The sequence below is a fragment of the Hylobates moloch genome, unplaced genomic scaffold (assembly GCF_009828535.3).
Source record: "Hylobates moloch isolate HMO894 unplaced genomic scaffold, HMol_V3 SCAFFOLD_23, whole genome shotgun sequence".
Lineage (NCBI taxonomy): Eukaryota > Metazoa > Chordata > Mammalia > Primates > Hylobatidae > Hylobates > Hylobates moloch.
The window spans coordinates 28,724,288-28,750,984 of record NW_026652298.1 but is presented as its reverse complement, the minus strand read 5'-3'; the positions used below and the strand labels follow the sequence as shown (position 1 = coordinate 28,750,984).

Sequence of the window (26,697 nt, the reverse complement as noted above, 5' to 3'; positions counted from 1 at the left end):
TTTTTTTTTTTTTTTTTTTTTTTTTGAGATGGAGTCTCGCTCTTTCACCCAGGCTGGAGTGCAGTGGCGCGATCTCCGCTCACTGCAAACTCCGCCTCCCGGGTTCACGCCATTCTCCTGCCTCAGCCTCTCCGAGTAGCTGGGACTACAGGCGCCCGCCACCACGCCCGGCTAATTTTTTGTATTTTTAGTAGAGACGGGGTTTCACCATGGTCTCGATCTCCTGACCTCGTGATCCGCCCGCCTCGGCCTCCCAAAGTGCTGGGATACAAACTTCTAAATAAAACAAAATTGCTCAAAGAAACTACAGAGTATTTTGAACTGAATCAAACAAAATAAAACAACAAAATTTGTGGAATACAGCTAAAGGAGAGCTCAGAGTGCTCGGAACTCAGAGTGCACCACAAAGCGTGGTGTGTCCATAACATGGGAGACACCTCAGCAGAAAAGTTTATCCACTATTATAACATACAACAATGTATGTGAATTTCAATAGATGCTAACCATAACTATGCTAATTGAAATAAATCAGACAATAGAGTATATGTTAATATTATATTAATCTATGTACACAACGTTCTAGCAAATTATGAGCTGATACAGAGAGAGAGCAGATTCATAGTTTTCTGAGGATAGGACACAAGGCAACTTCTGAGAGTTCTGCATATGCTCATGATCTTGATTGCGGCAATAATTTTACAGGTGCATGATAATAATGATACTGTCCAAATACATTAAATTGTATACTTCAAATATGCAAAGTTACTATATGCAAATTACACCTCAATAAAGTTGTAAAAAAAAAATCCAAACCCCAGTTCCATGCACAGAGATGCTGATTAAGTGGCAGTAGGTAAGGTCTAAGAACATGCTAAGGTAGGGGGTCCCTAAACTGCACTTTGGAAAATGCTGCTGGAAGAAATTATTAATATATATCTTGGCTATACCAGCCCCAGCCTGGAGTACCACATGCTGGCCGTGGTCAGCCAGTTTGCTCCAATCAGCCAGGGAGGCAGGCTCCACATAACTGGAACCCATATTCACCCTTTTATTCCTCCCCTTCTCTGCACTGGCTCACCCACAGGTTACTTTTTCCTTCCTGTCATTTCTTGGCTAGGCTTCTTATCTATCACTCCACTGGTTTTGGCTCTCCCTCCTCAAAAGTCTTCCCCTTGTGGCTTTAGACTTCTCATTTCTCCACACATCCTCCCAAATTGCCTTTGGCATCCCCATTCTTAAGCTGGAAAAATCCTTCAACTAAGAGAAAAAGCATTACAAACGTTTTAAAACTGATTCACAGAAAAGATGTTCTTTTGTCTGGAAAGGCTACAAACTAAGCTCATTCTAATGGAAATTTGTTAATGGCTCACTAAAACACCTTTTTTTGTGTGTCCACAGATTTTCGTGGGTGTCTCTTTTGTGACTGCATGCGTAAAGCTTTGAGATCTTGCAATTTGAGGCCAGCGGGCAACATAAGTGATGCAGGATGTTTTCTTAACCTCTTCACGGGACTCGTGATGGGGTGCCCTGTTTACTCACCCTGCCCCACTCAACCCCTCACGGGAGGGAGTGCGTAGGCGAACAAGCACAGGAACTGGCCAACTGCTTTAGCACTGGCAGGAGTAAACTCCGTGCAGGCCGCACAGCAGCATACAGGTAGGGGTGCCTGCAACCCCAAGGCCCCAGAGGGTGAGTTACAATGCTCTTTTAGCTCTGCTGTCTGCAGACAGCAGTGCGTGATCAGCTCAGTGGGCCCTTTGTCTCATCACGTGGGGTGGCTGCCCTCTGTTAGCAAGGGCAAAGGGCCACTGTGAAAGCTTTTTTGGGTATCCATACTTGGTGTGCCCTGAATTCTTGTCTACTGCCCAGGAGGAATGAGGTCATGCAGCCAGATTGAAGGATGGTGAATGCAAGAATTCACTGAGCAATGAAAGCAGCTCTCAGAGGACAGGGGAGCTGGAGAAGGGACAGGAAGGGCAGGTCGCTCTCCTCTGAAGTCAAGTCACTTCTCTGCCTATCCAGCCACCATCTCTGAAGTCAAGTTGCCTCTCTTCACCGTCCAGCTGCTTCTCTCTCTCTCTCTCTCTCTCTCTCTGCCAACTGAGTCTGAGGTCTTTATAGGCAAAAGATGGGGGTGGGGCAGGCCATAGGTAGTTTTGGAAAAGGCAACATCCGATTGGTAAAAGACATTATTCAGAATGAACCAATTGGGAGAGAGCAGGTACACAGGGATGGAATTTCTCACTTTCCGCCACATGTTTCAGGCTTTTCAGCTGGAAAATGGGGTTTTGCTGGGGACTTGCCCCTGTCTGCCTAGAATTTCTCCGCCTCTCTCTGTCACAAGTGTATACTGTATTAGTATAGAAAATAAAGTTTTCTTAAGAAGAGTAAGAAATGTAAATGAAAATACAATAAACCTTTTACATAAAGCTAATAATAACCAAGACCAATGCATTTTTTTACCTTATCAGTAAGTGTGTTTGTGTGGATTAAAATGGTTTTATTTTGTTAACGAACAGCTTCTGTCCATAAAGATGCTGTCGATTTGTCGACCCCACTCCACTTTTGCCTGTCTTTCCTTGAGCAGTGATTTCATCCCTTTCTCTGGACTGGTTTGGGCTGTCAGCCTTTCAATGGCCATTTTGTTTGAAGGTCACTTTGCTAAAACCTAGACCACTGCTGTCAGGGAAAACAGGCTGGGAAAATATTTTTTTAGAGCTAGGGGCAGCTTTAGTGTCCTTGGAGCTGCCTAATGTACTTCTCTATCTGAGACAATAAAAACCCAATTAGAAAAGCTGCCCTGGCTTGGATGCCTCTGCTCACTCCATCAAAAGAGGACTCTACGTACATAACAACAATGATTCTATAAATTAATTGACTGCTTCTAATTTACGTAATGCTTCTGAGTTCATTATAGAAATAATATTAGGCCAGGTGCAGTGCCTCAACCCTGTAATCCTAGCACTTTGGGAGGCCAAGGCAGGTGGATTGCCTGAGGTCAGGAGTACGAGACCAGCCTGACCAACATGGTGAAACTCCGTCTCTACCAAAAATAAAAAATTAGCTGGGCATGGTGGTGGGTGCCTGTAATCCCAGCTACTTGGGAGGCTGAGGCAAGAGAATCACTTGAACCTGGGAGGCAGAGGTTGCAGTGAGCCAAGATGGAGCCACTGCACTCCAGCTTGGGTGACAGAGCAAGACTCCAACTCAAAAAAAAAAAAGAAAAGAAATAATATCAGTCAGAACTCTGTTGCAGGTACCCAAAACTCTCAGCTCAATGAATTCAGCAAAAGAGAAAACAATTGAAAGTGTAAGGGTAAACTTCAGGCACGTCTTGATCCAGGGACTTATTTGGGGACCCTCTTATTTCTCTCTTTCTCTTGTCTCTGCTGTCTATTTGGCTGGCTTCTGTCTCAGGCCCCATGTTTGCCCACTGGCTAATAATTGCTAGCAATACTTTCAGAAATGACTTTGCAGCTCTTTCTCAATATTATTAGCAGAGTTTCCTTGTATCTCACTGATTCTCATTAGGTTACATGATCATCGCTGAACCAGTAACTGTGGACAGGAAAATCTTCATTGCCTCTAACATGCAGAACTCCTCATCACCTCCTTACAGCCAGACTGGAGCTTCCAAGGACGTTCAAATTGGCAAAGACTGTGAGCACCCTGAACATTTAAAAGAGTCCCTCTAATAGGCAACATTTGTTCTTCAACACGGTTTCCTAACTTGGTGACCACATTGGCATCATCTCTCTCATGTCTTGAAGTTTGGACAAACTGGGACAAACTCTGTTTGTCCAGGTCCCAGGTCACAAGCCTCCAGGGTTGGGGTCTGGTTGAAAGTAAGGTAAGGGTCTCCCAAGGGAAAATCAAACTGCATTAAAAGAGTGCAGTAGCCAGGCGTGGTGGCTCACGCCTGTAATCCCAGCACTTTGGGAGGTCAAGGCAGGTGGATCGCCTGAGCTCCGGAGTTCGACACCAACCTGGGCAACATGGTGAAAACCCGTCTCTACTAAAAATACAAAAAATTAGCCAGGTGTAGCAGTGAGCTCCTGCTGTTCCGGCTACTCAGGAGGCTGAGGCAGGAGAACCACTTGAACCTGGGAGGCGGAGGTTGCAGTGAGCCGAGATCACGCCACTGCACTCCAGTCTGGGCGACAGAGAGAGACTCTAGCTTAAAAAAAAAAAGAGTGCAGTAGATGCTGCCAGTGCCTTGCCCAGATCCTCAACACAAGGTCAGTGCATCCATCTTCCAGCTCCTGATCCATAGACCCTACTGCATTCTTCTCTGTAGGATCACTTGCTATTGATAGGAGCCTTCTACCCAGTTGTGCCTGGGGAATTATGTCCTTCTCCTGAGAGTGGCCAGTAACCTATGTCTGATGGATATGAGCATATTAAAACCAGCTACCAGACTTCTGGGTAGGACAAACCCTGTGCTATAATTCATGCTCCAAAGTGATCAGCTTAGTCCAAACTTCACCTGAAACCACTTCTTTACATCCCTTCCTGTCCTGCCTCATCTGCTTCCCTTAATGCATTACTCATTTGTCCAGAGAGCATGCCCTTAATAAAACACTGGCATAAGATTTTCTATTGCAAGCTCTGCTTCCAGGCAACAAAGCTTGCAATAGATCAAAATAACAAAAGCCAGCCAAGTAGCAAAAACAACAACCAATCCAAAGAATGATGATAATGATGATGACACCGTGTATCAATGACCATGATATGGACTGGCTATTATGCTAGATGTTTTACATATATTTGTTTATATTCTTTTTTATTATTATTATTTTTTAATTTTATTTTTATTTTTTATTTTTTTTGAGATGGAGTCTTGCTTTGTCATCCAGGTTAGAGTGCAGTAGCATGATCTCGGCTCACTGCAACCTCCGCCTCCCGGGTTCAAGAGATTCTCCTGCCTCAGCCTCCTGAGTAGCTAGGATTACTGGTATGCGCCACCACACCCAGCTAATTTTTGCATTTTTTTAATCAGAGATGGAGTTTCACCAACTTGTCCAGGCTGCTTTCAAACTCCTGAGCTCATGATCCACCCACCTTGATCTCCCAAAGTGCTGGAATTACAGGCGTAAGCCACCATGCCTGGCTTATTTGTTTATATTCTAACTACAGCCCCAGGAAGATAGTCATCATTAATCCCTACTTTGCAGAGGAGGAACCTGGGGCTTAGAGAAGGGCATTGAACTGCCCAGGCTCATATTGCTAGGAGTTAGCCAAGCTGCATATGAGACGACTACCTCTTGCTGCCAGTTGCTGCTGCTCAGAAACCAGCTCAGTAATATAACACTCCTGCCTCTTTTTATCGGCAATATTATGTTCTTAAGTGTGTCATACGTATCAGACACTTTGCTAAGACTTCATGTGCATCATCATCTTGTTTAATTCTCATAACAGCCCTAAAGAATAGGCACTATTATCATGTTTTGAAACAGAGACGTGGAAAGGTTAAAGATCACCCAGGTAGTCAGTGGTACAGACACTATCCGGACCTGAGAAACCTGACTTCAGGACCCACATTCCTAATCTCTCCTTTAACACTGTTATTAAAGTTCTTCTGGAATGTCCTAAAATACTAAACTTCGTCTAGCCACAGAAAAACTAAATCAAAGAAGATTTCTCTTTTTTTTTTTTTTTTTTTTTGAGATGGGGTCTTGCACTGTCGCCCAGGCTGGAGTGCAGTGGAGCGATCTCGGCTCACTGCAAGCTCCAACTCCCAGGTTCATGCCGTTCTCCTGCCTCAGCCTCCCGAGTAGCTGGGACTACAGGCGCCCGCTACCACGCCCGGCTAATTTTTTCTACTTTTAGTAGAGACGGGGTTTCACCGTGTTAGTCAGGATGGTCTCCGTCTCCTGACCTCATGATCCACCTGCCTCGGCCTCCCAAAGTGCTGGGATTACAGGCGTGAGCCACCGCGCCCGGCCAGGTTTCTATTTTCTTCTACTGAGCACTGACTTCCTGGATGCATAAGAAAGGAAATAACTTTGGGCCATCAACTCGTGCCTCTTGACCAACTTAAGTCAGCTTCAAAAATGGCCAGAGATGGACGTGAAATTGTCTGGCTGCTTCGTGTGCTTACAGTCCAGGAAAAAAGACAAGCAACTCTGAGAATTGTGTTCAAAATTGGGATCCATTTCCTTTAGCTAAGCAAGAAGTTGGCTCATTGTTTTTTAGTAATTGTCACAATTTGCCTAGTACTTTCTTGATTGTCTAGATTTCTCTAAAAGTAAGCTCCATGAATGCCCGGTCTAGATTTGTATTCCCAATACCTGGCACAGTCATGGCACATAGCTAATATTTTTAAAATATCTTTGAATATGTTTATTATTATTTATTATTATTATTATTATTTTGAGATGGAGTTTTGCTCTTTTCACCCAGGCTGGAGTGCAATGGCCCGATTTCGGCTCACTACAACCTCCGCCTCCCAGGTTCAAGCAATTTTCCTGCCTCAGCCTCCCGAGTAGCTGGGATTACAGGCGCACACCACCACACCGGGCTAATTTTTGTATTTTTAGTAGAGATGGGTTTTCGTCATGTTGGCCAGGCTGGTCTTGAACTCCTGACCTCAGGTGATCCGCCTGCCTTGGCCTCCCAAAGTGCTGGGATTACAGGCATGAGTCACCATGCCCGGCCATGAATATGTTTTTTAAATGAAAGAAGATAGCATTCACATCAGGCTGGGTGCTACTAATGCAGAAACTTCCCTTTAAAAGGGAGAATAAAATGATAAGGCTAGGAGTCTACCAACTTCCCATGATTCTACCAGTGATTAAAAGCCAATCGTTCCATTATTTTGTTCTGTTCTGAGCTTTCCAGAACTTAATTCTGCCTCCTAAATTGAGATCAGAAAACTGGCAGAGAATTGAAATCCTCTGGGCCATTTCTCTCTTGCAGATACTTCAGTCACCATCAGCACTGTCTTAATGAATCTCCACTCTATTAAATTGTTATTGGGTCTCGAAGCAGGTCATTTGTAACCCCTCTTTCTCAGAACAGAAATCAAACTGTGGAAAGGAATAGGGAAACAGAAAGCAGAATGAGATTAAGACATAATTTCCTATGGTGGATCCACATTTAATTAACTTTTTCTGAACAAAATGCTCTCACATGGTGGGGTCATACTGTCAAGGAGGTTGTAGCTGGTGGAATCTTCCTCCATGGCACTGTCTAGACATCAGAGGGGTAGGAAATCCAGGGGTGGCTCCTCTGTTTGGAGAACTGGATCTTTTGCTGCCAGGAGTCTGGAGAATTTAAACTTCCTGAGTCAATTCAATTCAGATCGGAACTAATTCATCTTCTCTCCATCACCCAATCACTATGCCAGATCATGTTCCTGTCAAGTTTCATTACCTCCTTTCAGTTGGCATCCCTGGTTCACATCTGTAATCCCAGCAGTTTGGGAGGCCAAGGCAGGTGGATCACTTGAGGTCAGGAGTTTGAGACCAGCCTGGCCAACACCATGAAACCCTGTCTCTACTAAAAAAAAATAAGAATTTGACCGGGTGCAGTGACTCATGCCTGTAATCCCAGTACTTTGGGAGGCTGGGGTGGGTGGATCAGTTGAGGTCAGGAGTTCGAGACCAGCCTGGTCAACATGGTGAAACCCCATCTCTACTAAAAATACAAAAATTAGCCAGGTGTGGTGGTGTGCGCCTGTAATCTCAGCTACTCGGGAGGCTGAGGCACCAGAATCGCTTGAACCCAGGAGGCAGAGGTTGCAGTGAGCCAAGATCATACCACTGCACCCCAGCCTGAGTAACAGAGTGAGACTCTGTCTTAAATAAACAAATAAATAAAAATTGGCATCCTGCCTTCAATCTTAAGCCACTTTCTACCCCTGTGCACTCTAAAAAGAATAATTATTGATTGAGCTTCAACTACATCCTGATACTCTAATCACATCACATGGATTAATTTATTTAATCCTCACAATAAATCAGTGGGGTATGTGGGATTATCATATTTACTTTGCAGAGGAGGAAGCAGGGCTTAGGGAAAGGAAATGGCTCGCCCAAAGTCCCACATGCTGGTCAATGGTGGAGGCGAGATCCCAGACCAGGGAAGCCTGATCCCAAAGACAATGTCATTTATCTCTATTGCATAATGATGAGGTTTGGGCTTCCATTGAAGCCATTACCAAAATAGTTCACATTGTACCCAGTAGGTAATTTTTCAACCCTCACCAATTCCTACTCTCCCCCTTTTGGAGCCCCCAGAGTCTATTATTTCTGTCTTTGTGTCCACGGGTGTCCCTAATTTAGCTTCCGCTTATAAGCGAGAACATGCGGTATTTGATGTGCTGTTTGTGAGTTATTTCACTAAGGACATTCCAGACAGAGGAAAGGGCACACACACCTGCCTCTCCTGCCTCCACCAATGTCCATGTGGTTTCTCTGAAGCCCAGATCTGACCATGTCACTCTTAGTAGCTTTCTGCGTTTCTCTGCCACCCAGTTAATGAGGTCCATTTCTTTATTCTAGCAAGTTTCCAAATTGGGCTTTAATCTAGGTCCCCATCTTATTCCCAACTCACTGACACTCTCCCCAACGCACCTGCCACTCCAACCCTTCTAACCTTACCCTATTTCAAACATACTACTCTCTGTCCTATTTATGCACCTTTTGTTAATTTTCTATTTTATTTTTCTTTTAGATTATTTTATTTTGTTTTTATATTTTATTTTTCTTTTAGATTATTTTATTTTTTGTTTTAGATTCATGGGGGTACTAGTGCAGGTTTGTTACATGGGTATATTGCATAGTGGTGAGGTTTGGGCTTCTACTGAACCCATCACACAAATAGTACACATTGTGCCCAGTAGGTAATTTTTCAACCCTTGCCAACTTCCACCCTCCCCACTTTTGGAGTCCTCAGTGTCTGTTATTTTCATCTTTCTATCCATGTGTACTCATTATTTAGCTTCCATTTATAAGTCAGAACATGCAGTATTTGATTTGCTGCTTCTGAGTTATTTTACTTAGAATAAAGGACATGCCAAACAGCGAAAAGCACATACGCGAAAGGTGCATAACGTTTGCCCACTTTTATGGGCTGGGAATGTCCTTCCCTTCCTTCCTCTCTGGGGAATACTAAGTCATCATCCAAAGCCCCAAAGGCACATCCCCTGTAAGGCCTTATTTGACTGTCCAAGAAGAAGCTCATCCCCCTTTCTCTGGCTCCCATAGCACTTTTGCAGAATACTTCCAGGGCACCTCAATTTTGCACCGTACTTACATTGTGGTTTTTGGTTTTGTTTTCTTTTGTTTTTGAGACAGAGTCTTGCTCTAGCCATGTAATTAAGCTTGTACTGTTCAGCAGTAAACACGGTATTTCATATTACTCAGAATGTTCATCGTAAATTAAATGTTCATTGCAAACTAAAATATCATTTTGCATGTAACAAATCTTTACAGTGAGATTGGCCTTTAAAATTCGCAATTGCCGCTGTTGACGAAAAGAGTCCAACTCTATAAAATAGTTTGAAGGGATTTTTTTCTGAACCAAATGTGAGTGACCAATGGCCCACGACACAGCCCTCAGGAGATCCTGAGAAACTGTGCCCAAGGTGATCAGGATACAGCTTGGCTTTATACATTTTAGGGAGACATAAGGCATCAATCAACACATGTAAGATGTACATTGGTTTCGTCTGAGAAGATGGAATAACTGGAAGTGGGGAGCTTCCGGTCGTAGGTAGACTTAAAGATTTTCTAATTGACAATTGGTTGAAAGTGTTAAATAATTATCTAAAGACCTAGAATCAATAGAAAGGAATGTCTGGGTTATGATAAGGGGCTGTGGAGACCAAGGTTTCATCACGCAGGTGAAGCCTCCAGGTAGCAGGCCTCAGAGAGAATAACCTGCAAATGTTTCTTATCAGAGTAGATTCTCTCCTGGATCAGCAAAAGGAAAGAAAAGGAGGAGGATTCTCATAGAATGTAGATTTCACCCCCTCCCCCGCCCCCACCAGTCAGCTTTGTAGGACTATTTCAAGATATGGCTAAGAAAACATATTTGGCATTAAAATATTTTTATTTCCAGGCCAAGCACAGTGGCTCACGCCTGTAGTCCCAGCACTTGGGGAGGCCAAGATGGGAGGATTACTTGATCCCAGGAGTTCAAGACCAGCCTGGGCAACATAGTGAGACCCTACCTTTAAAAAGATATATATACACATGTATATCTTAATATGTATTTCTCATATATGTATCATATATCATATATGTATATATGTGTATATATGCATATAATATATCATATATATATATTTCCTTCTTAATCTGTCATATGTTGTTATGCCACAGTCAGGTTGAAAACTGAGCCACATTAGGCCAGGCATGCTGGCTCACGCTTGTAAGCCCAGCACTCTGGGAGGCCGAGATGGGTGGATCATCTGAGGTCAGGAATTTGAGACCAGCCTGCCCAACGTGGCAAAACCCCATCTCTACTAAAAATAAAAAAATTAGCTGGGCATAGTGGTGGGCACCTGTAATCCCAGCTACTCAGAAGGCTGAGGCAGGAGAATCGCTTGAACCAAGGAGGCAGAGGTTGCAGTGAGCCGAGATCACACCGTTGCACTCCAGCCTGGACGACAAGAAGGAAACTCCATCTCAAAATATAAAAGAAAGTGAGCCACATTATACATGGTGAAATAAAACCCCTCTGATAAGACTTTATGGTTTGTAAGGTGTGACTCTCAGGCTGCTTAGATAGGAATTTGGGCAAGAGAAGAAAAAGGTCAGAGTTTAGTTCTCACCACCACCTACCCACCATCACCGGCCCCACCTCCTGGCATACCTGTTCCTGCATTTGCTTTCTTTTCTCCTTAGCATTTATCATCGTCTAAAATTCAATAGTTTACTCTTCTTGCTTTTTGGTTATCTCATCTCACTACCTCTTAGAGGACAAAGATTCGTGATTATTTTTTCACTTCTTGATTCCTGGCAACAAAAACAATGCCTGGTGCATGGTAAGTGGTCAATACATATGTGTTGAATGAATTCATTAAATAACTAAGAGGATATTGGGTAAAAAATCCAAAGGATTAGCTATCCTTTAGAAATTATTATGGTAATTTGGATCAATCAGAATAAATGCCTTTCTATTCAAGCAAAAGAAAAATAATTAGCTGAAAAAAAATACTTTTGCAACACCAGTGACAGAAAAAGGATATATTTCTTTCACTGAATGACTTTCAAAGAAATAAGAAAATGGCCAAGATCCAGGTAGAAAAATCAGCAAAGGACATAAACAAGTAGTAGGGTATGGGATGGGAAGAAAAGTCAAATGGCTCATTTACATTTAAAAAGACGGCTAATCTCTCTCATAATGAAAAAATGCAAATTAAAGCAAAGAGACCCCAAGTTTCACCCAACAGGCTGGAAAACATAAAAATATTTATAATGTACAATGTTAGTGAGAGCATGAGGAAATGGTGAATGTGTTGTAAACCAAAAATAAAATTGAAAGGCCCCCAGCAACCATCTGCATGGACTTCCTCTTCAGCCAGGGCACTCTGAAGTTTAACCTGAAAGAGTGGTTCAGGCCATAATGGGAAGTGGAAGTTGGACGCTCCTCATTATAGCCCATCCAGCATTAACATCAACGCAGACCTTAAGTCTGATCTGATAATAACTCTTTCAAACAATTGCCAATCAGAATATGTTGAAATCAACCTATGACCTGGAATCCTCCCCACACCCCTCCCCCCCACCTTGAGTTGTCCTACCCTTCCAGATGAAACCAGTGTAAATCTTTTTTGTTTGTTTGTTTTTGAGACGGAGTTTCTCACTTGTCTCCCAGACTGGAGTGCAGTGGTGCGACCTTGGCTCACTGCAACCTCATCCTCCCAGGTTCAAGCAGTTCTCCCTGCCTCAGCCTCCTGAGTAGCCAGGACTACAGGCTCCCACCACCATGCCCGGCTAATTTTTGTATTTTTTAGTAGAGATGGGGTTTCACCATGTTGGCCAGGCTGGTCTTGAACGCCTGACCTCTGGTGATCTGCCCGCCTTGGCCTCCCAAAGTGCTAGGATTACAGCCGTGAGCCACCACACCTGGCCACCAGTGTAAATCTTACATGTATTGATTAATGTATTATGTCTCCCTAAAATGTATAAAAGCAAGCTGTACCCCGACCACGTTGGACACATGTTGGCAGGACCTCCTGAGGCACGGATGAGTCCTTAGTCTTGGCAAAATAGATTTTCTAAATTGAGACTTGTCTCAGATACACTTCGTTTACAGTGTATCGGTGCAGCCTCTGGGAATGCAATTTAGCTGCTACTGTGTGAATTGTAAGGCATATGTCCTATCATCTACCAGGAATTTAGCCTACCTTTATCCTTACAGAAATGCAGAAAGATATACATGCACAAACAAGTTCATGACAACATCATTCATAAAAGCGAAAGACTGAAAACAACCCAAATATCCATTAATAGGAGAGTTGTTGAATTTTTAAAGTGGGTCAAAACTGTCCCGTTTTGTATAGGATAGTATGCACCTTTTTGTAAGAAAAAAGAGATTAAGGTAGATCTGAATTACTTACATGGAAATAGTAAGTGAAAAATGCAAGATGCAGAATAATGTGCTTAGTTTAGCCCTTTTGTGTAAAAAAAAAAAAAAAAGGATGTATTTACATATACATGCTTGTGCATGTGCAGAAAATCTACTAAAGAAATAGATAAGAAACCATTAATAGAGGTTTCTGGGAGGATAATGAGAGAAGTGAGGTGGGAGGGAGACTTTAACTTCATTTATGTTTTCAAAATATTTGTATTTTTTGTATTTTTATTTTTAATAAAAATTTTGTTTTAAAAACTTCCAAAATATATATTGAGTATTATAAGTGATACGTTACGAAACTAGTAGGGATCACAGGCTCCTCACTTTCCCACCTCAAATGGTAATTTTTGATGCTTTGTAATATCCTAATCATATGTATGAATCAGAGTAAGGACTCATCTTACATCATTTAACGTCTGCAATGGCACCTTCCAATCTCCTAGTCACAAAGATAACTGTATCACGACAGCATTTTCTCTCTCCCGGGCTCCTGTACTGAGCACAGGCTTTTGGAGAGAGAAAAATCATGGACTGCTTCTTTTTTTGAAATGAAGCATTAAAGCCCTGTAACTATTTGGAAAGATGAAGGAAAAGACGGGTAGAAAACATCAGGTCTGGGAATACCCTGGCTCTTTAGACTTAAAGATAATGTGCTTTGCAGAACAGCAACCTTTAAACAGGACATGGTAGTTAGGACAAGAACAAAGCCATGTAAAATAAACAGTCATCCTTCTCACTTTAGTATTGAAAATACAATATTACATGTTAAGATACTGCCTTGCATTTAGCTTAGTAAGGTTTATGCTAGTAAATGTCAATTTGAGAATGTCTTCTGTCCCAATGTCTCATCTAGGTCTTTCGTGTGGAAGTCAGGTTTATATCTGTGGCCAGTGACTAAAAGTTCAACTCTTGTAAGCACTGGGGAAAAAGTCATGACCTTGGTAAATAGCTGTAGGTGTAGTAGAAACAGGACAAATAGTAGTAGTAGATATGGTAGGAGTGGTCAAAATAGTAGACATAATAGACATAATACAAGTTGAGTATCTCGTATCGGAAATGCATGGGACCAGAAGTATTTTGGATTTCAAATTTTTTTTTTTTTTTTTAGTCAAAGTCTTGCTCTGTCGCCCAGGCTACAGTGCAGTGGCACGATCTTGGCTCACTGCAACCCCCGTCTCCCAGATTGAAGCAATTCTCCTGCCTCAGCCTCCCGAGTAGTTGGGAATACAGCCGCGCACCACCACGCCTGGCGAATTTTTTGTATTTTTAGTAGAGACAGGGTTTCACCGTGTTAGCCAGGATGGTCTTGATGTCCTGACCTCCTGATCCGCCTGCCTCAGCCTCCCAAAGTGCTGGGATTAGAGGCGTGAGCCACCGCATCCTGCCCCTGGATTTCAGATTTTTTCAGAGTTTGGAGTATTTACCTTTACATAATGAGATATCTTAGGGACGGGACCCAAAGCTAAACACAAAATTCATTTATGTTTTATTTATGTATGTATGTATGTACTTATTTATTTATTTTTTTTTTTGAGACGCAGTCTCACTGTCTTGCCCAGGCTGGAGTACAGTGACGCGATCTCGGCTCACTGCAAGCTCCACCTCCCGGGTTCACGCCATTCTCCTCTCTCAGCCCCCTGAGTAGCTGGGACTACAGGTGCCTGCCAACATGCCTGGCTAATTTTTTTGTATTTTTAGTAGAGAAGAAGTTTCACCGTGTTAGCCAGGAAAGTCTCAATCTCCTGACCTCATGATCCACCCGCCTCAGCCTTCCAAAGTGCTGGGATTACAGGCGTGAGCCACAGTGCCCAGTTCATTTATGTTTTAAATATTACTTATACGTATAGCCTGAAAGTAATTTTGTATAATATTTTAAATAATTTTGTGCATGAAACAAAGTTTTGACTATGACCCATCATGTGAGGTCACCTGCGGTTTCATATCAGCATTCAAAAAGTCCTGAATTTTGGAGCATGTGAAATTCTGGATTTTTGGAGTACAGATGCTTAACCTGTAGTAGAAACTGTAGAAATAGAAGTAGTACAAGTCGCAGTAGAAGAAGGAAGAGAAGAAGGAGGAGAGGAGGGAGGGAAGGAGGAACAGGAGAAGTAGAAGTAATATTAGTAGAGATAGTGTTAGGAATCGTGGTGATTCTTCATCCCAAAAAGACAATATAAAGCCATGGTAAAAAGCTTGAACTTGGAGCCACACCAGCCTGAGTTCAAGCACCTGCTCTGAAACTGACCAGCAGTGATCTTAGTAAAGTTTCTAAATCTGCCCAGCTAAATATTGTTCATCTTCACAATTAAAATAATAGCAGTGCACATCTTGCTGTGTGTTGTGAGGATAAATACATAAGATTATATACGTAAAGCTCTTAGAAAAGAGCCTAGTACATCATGAAGGCTCTACAGAAATTAGCCATTACCATTGTCTTTGATAGTATTGTTTTTGTAATTTGAGTACAATGAAAACTTTTAACCCAGCTTCAGATTTTGTTTCTTCCTGCACTCACCCAATGTCCAAGCATTGCTCTATGCCACACCCTCACCAGCCCCCAACCCTGGCCATCTTCTCTCATCCAGCCACACTGACCATCTTTGGCTTCTCAAACACACCCAACACCTAGACGTTCAAACCTGATGCTTTCTCTGTATGGGAGGCATTTCATGCACCTCTTGAATTGGTTAACAACTCCTCATTCTCTGGATCCCTGGGTAAACGTCAGCTCTTCAAATACCCTCACAATGTGCTCTTGTAGCTTACCATACTTTTCCTTTCTTGCACTTATTATGAGTATAGTTAATTATTTGTGTGATTATTTGACTAATATCTGCCTTTTCCCTTAGCTTATGAGCTCCATGCAGGCAGGGACCATGTGTGTCATGCTCTCTGCTGTATCACCACTGTCAAGCACACGGCAAGCTCAGCATTCAATATTCAAAAGTGTTTGTCAAAACTTGGATATAGTTGAGGATAGACTCCATTATTGTCATTCCACTATTGAAAAAAATTAGAAGGTTTGGTAACTTGCCTGAGGTTACCAGGTAGTAAATTGTAGATGTGGGATTTGAACCTACTTCTACCTGGCTCCAAAGCCATGCCCTTCTTCATGTTCCATATCTCTTCATAAGAGCAGTGGTGTGTACACAGGAAGAGGGTATTTTATTATATAAAGGGCCAAGAGGGTTTTGCAAGGCAAGGGATTCTTTCCCTTCATTCGAAGAGAGACCACGCATTAATTACTCTTGTCCCATCCCTGGCTGGGCTATTTTTGGATGAAGCTGAGAAAGCAGGAAGGAACATAAGCTCCTGGCCTCTTTGAGATAAACTATCAAATACTTTGAAAGGCAGAGAGACCTGGATTCAAGGCTTGCTTTTCTACTTACTGATTTTAAGATTTTGAATATTTTACTTAACAAGTGTGAGCTGACTAGGAGGTTTAAATTAGAAAATAAGTATAAAGAGTCTAGCACAAGCTGGGAGGTGAGAAACAGTAATCATTATTAGTGTTAATTTTAGGCTAATAATAATATGTGGAAGACAATACAATAACATGGTCCTCTTAAGCAATGTTTGAAGTTCATGGCATAATTAAAACAAATAAAAGTGACTAGATGAATGGGTACACGGATGGATGGATGGATGGATGGATGGATGGATGGATGGATGGATGGATGGATGATGGATGGATGGATGGATGGATGGATGGATGGATGGATGGATGGATAGGTGGGCAGATGGATGGGTGGGTGGATGGGTGGATGGATGGATGGGTGGGTGGATGGGTGGGTAGATGGATGAATGGGTGGGTGGGCAGGTGGGTAGATGGATGAATGGGTGGGTGGGCAGGTGGGTGGATGGATGGTTGGACGAATAGTGTATTACTTTGCTAGGGCTACTGTCACAAAGTAACACAGACTGGGTGGTTTAAACAACAGAAATTAATTTCTCACAGTTCTGGAGGATGGAAATCTGAGAGCAAAGGGTCAGAAGGGTTGTTTTCCTCTGAGGCCTCTCTCCTTGGCTTGTCAATGGCTATCTCCTCCCTGTGTCTTCACATGGTTCTTTCTCTATGTGTGTCTGTGTGTCTGTATCCTAATCTCTCCTCCCTATGAGGACATGGTCCATGCAGTCATTGGATTAGAGCCCATCCATTTGACCTCATTTTAACTTAATGACCTCTTTAAAGACCCTCTCTCCAAATACAGTCACATTCTGATATACTGGGTTCTGAGACAGTGAAATCCCAGGGTATGATTTCAACATGTGAATTTTGAGGAGACTTAATTCAACCCATAACAGAGAGAAAGAAAGACAAATAGATAAATAGGTACGATGGACAATACAGAGATTCAGCAATAGAATAGATCAACACTGTCCCATGGGACAAACACTGGCCCTCCTACACCAGGCAAAATAACCCTCATGTGCTCTCATAGCATGCCATACTTTTCTGTTGTTGTATTGTTGTAACTGTAGTTAATTATTTGTAGAATTAGTTGATTAATATCTGCCCTTCCCTTAGAATAGGAGCTTTAAGAGGGTAGGAATTTATGTGTCTTGCTCCCTGACTCCACCCTCCAGAACTATATAATTTTTTGTACCTTCCACCTACTCTCCAAGTATTCTTTTTCATGTCTCTGTTTTCCTTGAAACAACTGCACATATGGCCAGTTAATTTCATTACAATTAAATTAGATGTAAAATTCAGTTCTTTACTTGCACCAGTTACATTTCAAGGGCTCAGGAGGCCTTGACGCAAGTGGCTAGTGGCAAGTGCAGTGGACAACATACATATAAAACATTCCCACCCTCTCAGGAAGTTCTATTGGACAGGCTGGACTCCACCATTTCAGTACACTGTAGGCTTTCTGAGATTTGAGTCCTCATCTGAGACATTACCACACCAGTGCTAAAATGTGCTTGGGCACTGATATGGTTTGGCTGTTTTCACCCAAATCTCATCTTGAATTGCAGCTCCCATAATCCCCACATGTCACGGGAATAACCCGGTGGGAGGTAACTGAATCACAGGGGCAGGTTTTTCCTGTGCTGTTCTCATGATAGTGAATGTTACATGAGATCTGATGGTTTTATAAAGGGCAGTTCCCCTGCACATGCACTCTTGCCTGCCACCATGTAAGACGTGGCTTTGCTCCTCCTTCATCTTCTGCCATGATTGTGAGGCCTCCCCAGCCATGTAGAACTGTAAGTCCATTAAACCTCTTTTCTCCCTAAATTACCCAGTCTTGATATGTCTTCATTGGCAGCATGAGAACTGACTAATACAGGCACATTGTTTCTCCACGTTCAGAATCACCCTGTGAGGTCCATTTGCCCCAAAGAAAGGCACTAATGACATCTCACTACATTGCTTTGGATGGTTTTGGAAGCTTACACGGGGTAACTTTTTTTTCTTTTTTTTTTTTTTACTTTAAGTTCTGGGATACATGTGCAGAACATGCAGGTTTGTTACACAGGTATACATGTGTCATGGTGGTTTGCTGCACCTATCAACCCTTCAGGCAGGTTTTAAGACCTGCATGCATTAGGTATTTTTCCTAATGCTCTCCCTCCCCTAACCCCCAACCCCCTGGTGTGTGATGTTCCCCTCCCTGTGTCCATGTGTTCTCATTGTTCAACTTCCATTTATGAGTGAGAACATGCAGTGTTTGGTTTTCTGTTCCACGTGGGGTAAGTTCTATGTGGCTCCTAGAATCCTGTGCCTAGCCTCTGCCGCCACAGTCATGCTCCTCTCCATGAATCTGGGCTAGGGAGTTGCATGCACACAGGAATAAGGTGCCAGGCGTGGAAGTAGAGAAGAGAAGTGGCAGTACTGTGGTGCTGTTACCACGAAGCCTCTCAGTGTCCTTCCCAGCTCCCCAGATGAAGCACATAGTGAGTGAGCAGTGACAAATGGCTTCTTTAAAGCTGGCTGCCTGTGTTTTAACTATTTGATCCAGCAGACTGTGGTGATTTTGATAGAGACAGGAGACAGCCGAGGGTCCCTGGCAAAACCCCACCTCCAAGCTTACAAGATCCTGAAGGCTGAAAAACCAGACTGCTGGTCCCAGATGAAGCCCGCCCTTTCTCTACTGATTCCCTCTAAATGCCCACCTGTGCCCTGAGGGAAGTGGGTGTAGCCAGGGGAAGTTTGTGCTGTTTGCAGTGGGAGGAGCGTGGCCTGTTCAGTTCCTGTGTGGTAATCTGCGATTCAATCTGTGAGGCAGGAGGCCTGCTAGCAGGACTCTCTCTTGTTTTGCTGAGAGTTATTTTTCCCTTTTTCTTTTTACCCAGTAAATTCTACTCCTCATCCTTCTATGTGTCCACAAGCCTAATCTTTCCTAGTCATGTGACAAGAACCTGGTTTTAGCTGAGAATGTTCTACCACAATTTGACTGGCTTAAGTTCAGGGTCTTGCTGGACAGCCAAAATTCAGTTATAACATAGACACTATTTCCATGAAAACCTAAATTCTGTTTGAGTGGCAATCTCTAACTGTCAGGTTTGGGGATTCAAAAGCAAAAACAAAAGGAAGAGAAAGACTTAGAAGGAAAGGGAAAAGAGGATGGAAAATGGAGAATATGAGAGAGAATATATTTAGTTAGAAGAAATAGCTCACAAAAATAGTCCCTGGGGATTAAAAAGTAGGATTTACTGCTCTTCCACTAGCAGTGATTAAGGAGCAAGAGATGTTCTGTGTTCGGCACTCTGAAGAATATAGAGGAAAGAGCTTCTGTTTTGTTCATAAGACATATTCGACTTTAAATCCTAGCCCTTCTGTTTCACAGCTGTGTAACTTTGGCAAAGTCATGCAGCCTCTCTATGCTTCCAAGTTTCATGGTGCCTACCTCAAAGCACTATTGTGAAGAATAAGTGAGAGATGTAATTTATATATCCAAATTATATAACGGGTATGGAGCGCCTAGCATGTGTCTGGAAGACAGTGGGGTCCTGATTGAAGACAAAGGGGTGTATGGTCTTACCCAGGAAGTGTAGGTGGGTGGGGTGTACAAGTGCCCAGGTCCAAGCGCTGAGAAACTTCAGCATAGGAGTGCCGGAGAGGAAGGTGAAAGGTAAGTCGGCAAAGGATACTGAAGTAACTAGAAAGATCACAGAAAAACCAGCAAAGAGTAGCATTCCTGAAGCCAAGGAAAGACTGTTTCAAGATAGCTCTCAGGGCGTAATAAAAAGCAAGGACTGAAAATAATCTTTTTTGGGGGGATGGGGGGGTGGGGGATGGAGTCTCACTCTGTCTCCCAGGCTGGAGTGCAGTGGCACGATCTTGGCTCACTGCAAGCGCTGCCTCCTGGGTTCACGCCATTCTCCTGCCTCAGCCTCCTGAGTAGCTGGGACTACAGGCACCCACCACCATGCCCGGCTAATTTTTTTGTATTTTTAGCAGAGACAAGGTTTCACCACGTTAGCCAGGATGGTCTCGATCTGCTGACCTCGTGATCCACCCACCTCAGCCTCCCAAAGTGCTGGGATTACAGGCATCAGCCACCACGCCTGGCCAAAAAATAACCCTTTATAATGTGTGTAGCCATTAAAAATGAGGTATTGCTAAAATGGTGAACGTTGTATTCGTGCTTCATGGGAAGAAGCAGATTACAAAACATTTATACATTTATAGGTAAAAGCTGCTGACTGAGCTTCTGTTTATTAAGTGCATTTATTCAACAAATATCCATTGAGAGCTTGCTGCATTTTGTGCTCTGTTCTAGGTGCTAGGGATATGAGGTTGGACAAGACAGCCATGGTCCTTGTCCTCATGGTGATTATATCCCACTGTGCATGTGTGTATGTGAGATCATATATACATACATATCTGTGCCTTGGGTTGGAAATGAGGTATATGCAATGGATAATGACATTGGACAAAATCACATTTATGCATATGCATACTGCATATACCACAAAATACAGCAGATTATGTAACAAATATTCATGATAATTCATCCAAGTGGTGGGATGCTGTTTGAGTGTCAAGAGCTCGAGTTTTAGGGTAGGACAACATGCATTCAACTTAGTTTTGTTACCTAAAAGCTGCCTAATTAAGCAAGCTATTTGACTCCAGTCAATCTGTTTCCTTTTCTCTAAAATTAAGATAATGCTGGTCTCTATCTTGTAATACTGTGGTGAGAATAAAATTATATAAGTATATGCTTAATTCAGTTTCCGGCACATAGGAAGTGCTTGATAAGTAGCCATTATTTTTACCAGTGTTTGGCTTGCTTGGATTTTACAATTTTTTGTATAATATAAATACGTTCCTTTTGGAGTTAGAAAACACCACAGAAGTTGTTTAAAACAATAATCTTTTGTTAGAGAGCAAGGATGAGCCAGTTGCCTGGAAACTGAATGCTTGCTTAAAGAGGCAAAAAGGAAGCTCATACTACATGACACTTTGGTTGTGTCAAATATTGGTGCTTTGCAAATTATTCTGTTTATGCTAAATCACAGAAGAATCTACCAATCACATCACCTAGGAGGGAAAGTGAAATGGACTAAACAAAGCAGAAAGCCCATTTCTGGATAGTGGTGTAACAAGGTGTCCATGAGAGAAACAAACATCATGGGACAGCTATGAACGCCCAGAGAGGACAAGTCACTTCCTGTATTAGTCCATTTTCACACTGCTAATAAAGACATACCTGAGACTGGGTAATTTATAAAAGAAAGAGGTTTAATGGACTCATGGTTCCACATGGCTGGGGAGGACTCAAAATCATGGCAGAAGGCAAATGAGGAGCAGAGTCACGTCTTACGTGGCAGCAGGCAAGAGAGCTTGTGCAGGGGAACTCTCATGTATAAAACCATCAGATTTCATGAGACTTATTCACTACCATGAGAACAGTATGGGGAAAATTGCCCCCATGATTCAATTATCTCAACCTGGCCCCACCCTTGACACATGGGAATTATTACAATTTAAGCTGAGGTTTGGATGGGGACACAGCCAAACCATATCACTTCCCCAAAGTCACTCATTTCTGTAAGAGTCAAGACTAGAACTCAGACCACCAGTACCCATACTAAGAACTTATCTATCACACTCACTGCCAGGACTTTACTACTTTCAAAGATGCTCTCCGCTGTAGTAGGTTCCTGCCTCTCATTCTAAGACAGGTGCATGCCCAGTTTCCAAAAGACTGTCTCATCTTTCCATATTAAAAGTCAGCAAAACAAAACAATCTTTCAAAGAAATAATGATGTGTTCAAATCTATGCCTTTTCAGTTTTTCCAAAATGTGAAACAACAATAATAACAAAAAGTCCTAGCAGACGAGTCAGGTGGCACAGGAGTACTAGCACGAGAGGTCACTGAATCAGGGAACTGTAATTTATTTCAAATAGCCCTTGGACAGTCATGTCAAATTTACTTCCTAATGTACGAATCTTTGCTGAGACACTTCTGAAAGGTGGTAATTGAGCTGCTGATTGAGGTATTATTTATTTAGCAACTATTATTTCCAGGCAACGAATTATAATCTATGCCCCAGAGAGCATCCAGAGTGATCTTATTGAAACCCAGTCAGATCTCACCCCCTTACAACGGATCCTTATCACATTTGGAATGCAATCTAAATCCTTTCCCAAGCTCACAAAGTAGGGCACTGTTGCCGCCCCTCTGACCATGTCTCCTTCCCTCCTCCCAGCATCTATTGCACTTCATGCTCTGGCTGTCTTCTAGGCCTTAAAACATGCCCAGTTCATTTCTTCCAGAGGTCTCTATAGTAGCAATTCTCTCTGCCTGAAATGCTTCTCCCCCAGGTCTCCCTTGCCGTTCAGATCTCATTCAGTTCTCAGCTCAAATGCCTCCTCCTCCAAATGGTCATCCTTGACCCCTGATCTTCTTTCCTGGTCATCTGCAGTCACACCTCCCTTGTTTTATTTCCTTATATCCCTAATTACTATCCAGAATTATTTTGTATCTCAGACCGGATTCTCTAGAAGTAGAGCCTGTGGATTCTTGTGCAATTAATTGGCTTACTAAGGGAATGCTCTCAACAGAAACTCATAAGGCGCTGAGGGAGGTAGGACAGGACATGAGAAAAGCCAGGCAAAGATGTAGTTCAGATGACGTCCAGCCTCCTTTCTCCTTCTGGGAGCTCTGGCACATAAAGGGCTCCACAGAGTCTGTCCTGCCTTGTGAAAGGGAGCTTGTCTATTGTATTCTTGCATCAATGAGTCACTCAACTGAGGGCTGCCTGGAGTCCAGGACTAAAACTTTGAGGCAATCTCAATTGTCCAATGGCACATCTTTGCACAAGGATGTGAATGTGAGCTGTTGGGCAAAACTGGGGGAAAAATACACCAACCAAGAGGATCTGAGTGGGATGCCCACTGCACCCACATTATCCTATTCATTCACCCGTTTCATTGATTCACGTCTGTCTACCGTGCTAGACTTTAAGTTTTCATGAAGGCGAGAATTTCATCTGCCTTATTTGCTGTGTGCTACTACTTAGCACGTAATAGGCACTCAGTAAATACTGGCTGAATGTTCAAAGAATGAATTAATAAGCTAAGGCACTTTACTTACTCTAGCTGCATAATTCTTACCATCACCCTGGGAGTCAGGACCTTCAAAGCTGACTTCTTTCCAGGCTCAGATCCAAGCATGTCCATCTGAGAGTCAATTAACCAGACGGTCTGGATAAAAATAAATTGAGAGCAAACTTCACTTTAGCCTCTAACTCGAGTCTTTCTCCCTATTCCCCACAACTTCTTGCCACATATACATGGAGATTTTCTTTTGTTTTTTGAAATGTTTGTTCCCACAACCCCGGACCACGAGACCAAAGAATCACAAAGAATTAGTGCAGGGATTGTTTTCCTTGATGCTTCATTTTGTTTCCATGCATGTTAGGAATATTTTTAAATAAACACTAGTTGTTATTTACACAGCTAATCAGGACTGTATATGTAGGTGCTAACAGGATGGGCTACTATGCATTAAGGTTATATAGTGTTTTAATATTACAAACGACATGGAATTTATTATCCGGACAAGAGGAATGTTTGAGTTTTTTTTACCCCCCATTCACTGCCAGGGACTTGTCAGTCATCTTGAGATGAAATGCTTTAAGATCTCATTCTTCTAAGGGTGATTTGTGCACCAGCAGCTTAAGCACCCTGGAAGCTTGTTAGAAATTCAGTATCTTGGTCCCATTCCAGGCCTGCTGAGCCAGAATCTGCATTTTAACCTGATCCCCAGGTTGGAGATATGTTGCCTTCAGACATTTGCTATTGTCTTTTCTATGTCCTATTTGCTTCAGTCTTTCCTATTGTCCTTCCTTTAGGGAAGCTGACTGTTTTAGAACATCCCTGTGAATTCCTTATATTCCCCTTCCCTGGACTCCTGGAAGACTGAAAGAAATTAGATCCCTCCTTTGTCTGTAAAAGTTGGCCAACTTGGGATCTTCAAAAGTGACATAGAGGCCGGGCAAAGTGGCTCGCGCCTGTCATCCCAGCACTTTGGGAGGCCGAGGCAGGCAGATCACGAGGTCAGGAGTTTAAGACCATCCTGGCCAACATGGTGAAACCCTATCTCTACTAAAAATACAAAAAATTAGCTGGGCATGGTGGCTATAGTCCCAGCTATTCGGGAGGCTGAGGCAGGAGAATCGCTTGGATCCAGAGGCCGGAGGTTGCAGTAAGCCGAGATCGTACCCCTGCACTCCAGCCTGGCAACAGTGCAAGAATCTGTCTCCAAAAAAAAAAAAAGTGAAATAGTTACTTGTCTTGGATCCAGCTTTGTAGAAGGGGTTAGCATACAGAATATAAGATTCTGAAAAGAAGGGCATCAACAGATCTCACTGCCTCTACGCTTTTCTTGATCTTTAGGATGACAAATTTTTCCACGAGCATATGGATTCTATCTTTGTCTTTTTTAGGAGACCCTCCAAAGGCCAGTTGCCCGGAGACAAATTGTAAGTCTTTATGATCAGAAAGAATAGGGGTAGATGGCTGTCACTGAGTGATTGACAGGCCAGAGTCTAAATCAATCATCGATGTCAGTACTTTCAAACCCAGGAAGAACATCCAGATGGCCTGCGCAATGGACTGAAAAGTTTCCCTTGCCTTAGGGATGCAGATTCAACATCTCAGAGCAAAGCCATGCAATCTGAATTTTTAAAGAAGTTCTGCAGTCAATTTGGGAATGAATGAGTTTGGTAATTACTGTAAACCAAAATTTTCCAAACTTCATTGATGATTAAAAAAGAAAAGCACATGGGATGCTTATTTTAAATGCTAATTCCTGAGTTTCTCTTTTGGAGGGTCTAATTCAGAGGGACCCAAGTATCTGTAAATTACCCAACCATTACTTCCTATAGGAAAAAGGTTCTAAGCTTTACCACCAGCTTGTTTTGCACTCCTTGGGAATGTCACTCAAGCGTTCCTAGGCCTAATTTCTTCATCTGAACGCTGGATATGAAAATACCCATTTCACAAGGTTCATGTAAAATACTACCGAGTTAATCTATGGGGACACGGTTCGTAATTCTATCAAGTGCTATACGCAGGCATAAGAAATTCCAATTTTCAACTGGCTTCATTGTAATGTGTCTTTCCTTATATCTAGGACCAATTAAATAATTTGCAGTAAATGGAAACGTGGGGATCCTTGTTAAATATTTATTAAGAATTTGAAAATGGAGACAGCAGAGCGTTAAACTGTTACAGGTAGTTAGGCATGAGAACAGGACAGGAGAGGGCTCTCCGACCCTCCACTGGAAATGTCAGGTGTTGGTTCGGCAATTACCACATTGCCTCTCTAAAAATAATTCAGCAGCGCAAGGAAGACGCCATTTCCTGATGGTCCACACCTGTTAACATTAAAATATTAATTGAATGCAGGCTTCTCCCCAAGGAGAAGCATTTTCCTGGGCATGCGTGTTAACAGACAAAAATGGCCTTTGGGAGGCCAAGGCGGGCGGATCACTTGAGTACGGGAGTTCGACTACCCTTACCACCATGGTGAAACCCCCGTCTCTACCAAAAACACAAAAATTAACCTGGCATAGTGGCGCGCGCCTGTAATCCCAGCTACTAGGGGGGCTGAGGCAGGAGAATTGTTTGAACCCGGGAGGCAGAGGCTGCAGTGAGCTGAGATCCCGCCACTGTAATCCAGCCTGGGCCACAGAGCGAGGCTCCGTCTGAGTAAAAAAAAAAAAAAAAAAAAATAATGATTGCCATGTCACCCAAAGAATAAAGACTCACTGCGATCGGAAATCCCTAAACCCATGGATGTGCATTACCAAAGGAAACCAACTTATTCGGCCGACGTGATGGCTCAACGCCTGTAATCCCAGCACTCTGGGAGGCTGAGGCAGGCGGATCACGAGGTCAGGAGTTCAAACAAGCCTGGCCAACATGATGAAACCCCATCTCTACTAAAAATACAAAAATTAACTGGGTGGTGGCGCGTGCCTGTAATCCCAGCTACTGGGGAGGCTGAGGCAGGAGAATTGCTTGAACCCGGTAGCAAATGGTTGCAGGGAGCCGAGATCCCGCCACTATACTCCAGCCTGGGCTACAGAGTGAGACCCCGTCTCAAAAAAGAGCAATAAGAAAGTCGAAGTATGATCTCCCATACACTCCACTGGAAAAGAGAAGCAAGCCTCATACGGGAATGCTTGTAACTCCCTAAACACACTGCGCATGCTCCGTTCCAAAGGGTATAGAAAGCACTACGCATGCGGAAACCCCACCGTAAGGGAGGAACTACCGCAAAGAGGCGAACTTAATAAAGCCCTAGGATCGGTTGGGCGCGGTGGCTCACGCCTTTATTCCCAATACACCTGTATTCCTAATACGCCTGTATTCCGAGGCGGGCGGATCACGAGGCAGGCGGAACACGAGATCAGGATTTCACGACCAGACTGGCCAATATGATGAAACCCAGTCTCTACCAAAAATACAAAAAATTAGCCTGGCGTCGTGGCGCGGGCCTATAATCCCAGCTACTGGGGAGGTTGAGGCAGAATTGCTTGAACCCAGGAGGCAGAGGCTGCAGTGAGCTGACATCGCGCCATCCCGCCACTGGACTTCAGCCTGGACCACAGAGCAAGACCCCGTCTCAAAAAACAAAGAGTCC

The 26,697-nt window shown here is 43.1% G+C and overlaps 1 long non-coding RNA gene across 1 annotated transcript in view; it reads right to left on the bottom strand.

Moving 5' to 3' along the window:
• Positions 1–23,246, bottom strand: part of LOC131382372 (uncharacterized) — a 50,403-nt gene extending 27,157 nt beyond the window's left edge. The window contains exon 1 of the long non-coding RNA XR_009211789.1: positions 23,160–23,246. This is a non-coding gene — a long non-coding RNA (uncharacterized LOC131382372). The remainder of the gene's footprint in view (positions 1–23,159) is intronic.
• Between the last annotated feature and the right edge of the window lie 3,451 nt (positions 23,247–26,697).